Source organism: Bidens hawaiensis, unplaced genomic scaffold, assembly GCF_021521415.1.
Source record: "Bidens hawaiensis isolate Kalapana, Puna unplaced genomic scaffold, B.hawaiensis_p1.1 tig00021352_1, whole genome shotgun sequence".
NCBI classification, from domain to species: Eukaryota; Viridiplantae; Streptophyta; class Magnoliopsida; order Asterales; family Asteraceae; genus Bidens; species Bidens hawaiensis.
The window spans coordinates 100,556-106,240 of NW_027493308.1; the positions used below are offsets into that span (position 1 = coordinate 100,556).

At 34.2% G+C, this 5,685-nt stretch overlaps 1 pseudogene; it reads right to left on the reverse strand.

Moving 5' to 3' along the window:
- Positions 1 to 3,252: 3,252 nt before the first annotated feature.
- LOC143563286 (ethylene-responsive transcription factor RAP2-4 pseudogene) lies at positions 3,253 to 5,158 on the reverse strand (annotated as a pseudogene).
- Positions 5,159 to 5,685: the final 527 nt, after the last annotated feature.

Genomic DNA, 5,685 nt, shown 5'->3' on the forward strand with positions numbered 1-5,685 from the left:
GTTTGACCATGAAGTTGTGGCTTATACTGAAACGGGAAATAAGGGACATATTTTTGTTACATTTTATTGTTAAACCGTTCTTCATATATACATATATCTACATGTTTAAATCATTTAAAAGATGTAAATAAGTTTTTGGAATCAAATTCTTTGTGTGGGCCAATATGTAGATTGTGTGATGATGGGTCTAGAAATATTGGCATCTTGCAATGCGCATGCCATTCTAGAATGCGTCATCACATAATAACAAAACCTCACATATTCTTTATTTTAAAAATACCAATTTAAACCGGTTTATCCAAAGTTTGGTCATGTATGTTTGTTACGATACTGACACTAAATCAAGAGGATAAATTTGTAAACACTCAATACAACATCGGAATACGTACAACTTAAGATAAAAGCACTGTGAATTCGCTCATTATAGGGTAGGTTCTTTACAGTACCGGCATGAAACCCGAAAAATTAAGTTAGTTAACGTCCATATTAGTAGCGACATTTTCAAAGCTTATGATAAAAAAAATAACATATTTAAAAAGACGTTAACTGGGTCGTAAAACCTGGGTGTTGTAAGTAAGAAGTTCAAATGTTAGTACTCCGGTACGCATCCAAAAGAAAAAAGACTAACCTCATGATTAGGTTATTGAATAGGCGAATGATAATATGATATATATTCAGTTGTGTACATCACGATGTACTACTAGAACTAGGAATTGAGTTAGATAACTTGGAAGACCAACCCAATCGAGACGAAATAAAGAGGTGACGTGACGCGAATTTGATCGGTATCGATTAAATTCGTTACAATACCTAAATAAACGTAAAAATCAATTTCGTCAAATTAATATATTAAAACAAAATATCTAAAACAAAAACAAAAAGGTAATAAATAATCGAAAATGAGTTGCGCCTCGGACTACACCTTTTAAACTAAAGAACAACTTATCCATCGTTCCAAATCTTTTTAGGAAACGTAAATTAATTTATGTAATATATTATTAATATTAACTATTTATAAAACTTTATTCGATGTTAACTTTTGTGCATGGTTTTAAAAATTGCTTAGACGCCAATCACTCAACGCCTCGAGTACTCTCCACCTAGGCTGAGTACTTAACGAGTCATCCCCGAGCAGAGATGTCAAAACCGATTAATTCTAAAGCCAATTAGAGTCAAATGGTCAAATAACCAGTTACACCTGTTAATAGGGTCGGGTACTTCTCGATTTTGAGTCAAAAAACCCTTATCTAGTATAACCGATTTTGTGTATAACTGAATCGCTTATCCAGTAGCTAAACCGATTTTAAAAGTAAATAATCAAAAAACCTAAAACCCGGGTTTGGTTAACCGGTTTCGAAGTTCAATACCACAAGCCGGTTTCTAATCCGGGTTGAATTGGTTATAAACCAGTTAGCTTGTGCACCTCTATCCCCGAGTACTCCATGACAAAGTCAGAGTACTCGCATCTCCCCGGTCAATCGAGTTGGTATCGTCTAGTAACTTCAGGCTTTTGTGTAGAATTTTCTTTCTTTTTTTTATAAACGCGAGTAAAAATTCAAGATTCACGAGTTAGGCCAAATTCCACATCTACACAATTCCATATCAATCAAAATGAGGACCCACTTTTGTAGAAGTCATCAGAATTTGGATTTAATTAAATAATTATAAAAATATATATAAAATTGTATAAGTGACTCATTATAATATTATGACTCGATTGTTTAAATTCACTTTTTCAAATAGTTTTTAAAAACTTAAAAACTCTTTTTAAACATCGGTTGTGTTGCTTTGATGGTGTGGAATAGCATTTGTACGTGGTGTAACATTACAATGGAAGTGTTCTTGGTTCAAGATCTATTAAGCTTTGTCAAACAGATACTGGAGATGGAGGACAAGAGGCAAATGATGAGTTCAGTAATTACGATGGCTTGTTGGTGTATTTGGAGAGCTCGAAACAAGATGATATTTGAAATGTTTGACCTAGGTATGCCAATGCTAGGAATTGTCATTGTAATCAAATTATGTGTGAGAGTTATTGGAATAGTTATGTATTGTTGCATATTAGATTAAATCACTAAACATTGTGCCTCAAATGCCTAAAATGGTTAATTATCATGTCGTACCTTAAAAAAATAATAAGGATACTCATATAATAAAATAGATACAAGAAAGATAATGTGTGTGTGATACCATGGGCGTGGTCTTCATTTTCCACTGAATTTTCATTGCCACGTCAATTTCCACCAAGTGGATACATTTTTACTCAACGTACTATCTCTATATACAAAATCCGTCACATTATCTCTCTCATTTTAATCACAGAGGATATGATCAACATACACGGGGTAATTACTCAACATTTACGTGTTGTACAACTAACAAATGAAACGACAATTAATGACAGTTTATTAAAATTATTAAGTCAAAACGTAATGTTTTATTTTGTTTGATGCTTGTATAGCTCACACAATATAAGGATTTTGTGATGACTAGGGGTTGAGGTAAACAACTAAACCGAATCCAAACTGAAATTGAATTTAAAACCGGTTTAGATGAAACTTAGGTTAAAGTATCACAAAAGTTTTATAGCAAGAATATTTAAGCACTTTATACTTATTCTTTTTACAAAACCATTCCTTTTTCATTAACTTTATCATAAATAAAAACGGTTAAAGTTAAATAGAATCATAATTATTCATCATAAATTGTCTCATTCCATAACTAAAAAAAGTGTTCATTTATTATAATTAAATTGTTCTTCAAGTAACCACACTTATATCTTTTAATGTTATTTACTCCATTTGTACATCTTTTAACCTTTTCTAAACAAAAAATTAACTGAATGTTTAAAGTTTTGTCTTTACCAATAAACCATTAACTCATTAACATAATCTTTTCATCTATTCTATATTTGCGGATATAAAATCTTTGGGTTTTCTTTGGTACAAAAATAGATCTAAGATAGGGGTAGTGGATTGAAAAAGATGGTGTTTATTTGATGTAACGTGATTGTTGTTATTGGTTTTTGGCTTTCGTCGTCTATCTACGTCTTGATGATAGTCGTTGGTTGTGTTTGTTTTTAATGAAAGTCAATTTTCAAAAAAAAAAAAAATCTATTCTATATTTGGTGTCAAAAATTGATTTTTGAGTATTTTTATTTACAACTAAGATGCATTAAATAAATAACATCAACAATTAAATTTACAACAATATGATATAAATAAATAAATTTCATTAAATGCTAGAACAAGATCAATGGCCAATAAATCACAATTCCATAGATAATAAAAAGGACATTAATAGGATTTATAAAATTATCCCAAAGTCCACTAAACAAACCAAAATAAAATAAAGAAAAAAAAAAGAAAAATACAAATTTACCAAACTACCCCTAACTGAGCTCTGCAATTACCAAAAACTCCATCACAGAAAGCTCAAAATTACAAAACACAAATTTACCAAACTACCCTTAATTATCCTCTGAAATTACAATAATACCCTTCATTAAACTAAATTGCACCCCAATCAATCTCATATGATGGCAGTTTTTCCAGTGAGAAGTTTTCCGGCCAGCCGCCGTCGTCTCCGCCGAACTCCAAAAAAGTTAAATCCGACGACGGCGACGAGTTTCCTGATTCACTCTCAAATCCCTCCATTTTCAAATTTTCCGGTGACTCCGCCGGCGCCGGCGCCGGAGTTTTTGACTTCCGGCCACCGGACTTTTTGCCGCCATCGACCGGTTTTCCTTCCGCTAAATTTTGACAAATGGTTTGTAATTTGGCGACGACGGAGGAGTGTAGCGGCTTGAAGTCCGCGAGCTCGGCCCCGCCGTTGTGGCGAAGGTGCGGGAAATTGAGTCGCCCATAGTCTCCACGGAGCTTGTACGCGGCTTTGTCGTAAGCCAGTGCGGCTTCCTCGGCTGATTCGAATGTGCCGAGCCAAAGCCGCGTACGGCTTTTGGGTAAACGGATCTCTACAACCCATTTACCCCAGTGCCTTTGCCTCACTCCCCTGTAAGGTTTTACAGGTTTAGGAGGTGACCCAGTTACCGAGGTGGATACCGGGGTCACCTCGGTAACCGGGTCCACATGCATAAAGTTGTTGAAATTATTATTTTGAGGCCATTGGGTGGGTAATTGTAATTCAATTGGGTTTTGGGATTGGTACGGGTAGGTTGAGGGTTCAGCAAATTGGTGGAACCCAGATACAGATGATCCAGGTTGGTCATACCCGAATTGGTTCTGGAAAGAGTAATTCGGGTACGAGACGGGTTCTTGGTGAACGGTGGGGGTGTAGTCAGGAAAAGACAAAGGAATAGAAAAAGACGAAGAAGGGTATGGGTAAGAGAGAGGAGGATTCGAAAAGGTAAGGGTATTTTGGTAATTTGACGACTCGGATGCACTTTTGTAAAAAGGTTTAAGTGCATCCATTAATTCATCACCAGCAGTTGGTTGCTGAAACCCACAATCATTCCAAAAATTCATAGCTGCTGACGTCATTTTTTTCATAAAATTTTATAAAAAATAAAAATAAAATTAAAAAAAAAGATGGTTTTTTTATAAAAAGTTAAAAAAACCCTTGTTCAATCAACCTTTAGGGAAACAAAAACAACCCTGAAAAGGTGATTTTAATTTTAAAATAAAAAAGGAAAAATAGAACCCAATTAAAAAAGATGGATCTCTATTCTGAAAAACACTAGACTCTCTTTTAAAAAAAATTATATAAAGTTTGTTTTTTGTTCATATTAATATTAATAATCTTGAAAACCATAAAAACAAACCCAAAACATTTTTAACATATTTTTTTTAATTGAAAGACCAGATGATTTACAGAAAGGGATACAAAGAAGCTGGGAGTATAAGAGAGGGGGAATATTTAAAATATTAGAAAGTAAATAAAAATAAAATCAGAAGAAATATTTTTATAAAGAAAAAAAATAAAACTTTGAAGTATGTGATTTAGTGTGTGCAAAAGCTCTCAAGACCTCACTTTTGTGTTTGAGTCATTGGGTTAGGAGAAGTGGTGTACTTATAGGGGTGTAGGTGGTTAAAAGTTAACCATGGTTAGGTTAACATGTTAGTTTGGGAAATATGAGTGATGGCAGGTTACAGGTCATCAGGTGATGACGTGTCAGGTAAAAACGCGTCTAGTGGGCTCAACAAGTGCCGGTAAAAATGGACACGTGTCGGTTAAAGTGAGTGTAGGTGGGCCCATGATTGTAAGGTATGGCATTGACTGCCAACTGTGTTCACATTGGCTTTACTAGAAGTAGAATTTGGGTTGTGGGTAGAGGTGCACAAATCGGTTTTTTTTAAAAAACCGGTTCGGTTATTAACCAGACCGGTTTTTTTTTGCCTGGAAAAAAACCGGTTCGGTTAATAACCGGACCGGTTATTAACCGGTTTTTGTATCTGAAAACCCTAACCGGTCTAACCGGTTAGGACCGGTTTAGAAACCGGTTAAAACCGGTTAATAAACCGGTTTTTTTATTAACCGGTTTTCTAATAATCGGTCTAACCGGTTTTTTTTTTTTTTTGGGGTTTAGGGTTTAGGGTTTAGTTTGGAAGACCGAAGCCATTCTTTGCTTTCGTTGTTAGGGTTCTTTATTTGGAAGATTAAAAACACATAACTTTCATTTATAGCTTTTACATTAAAAATACAAACATTAAATCGTTATTGCATATT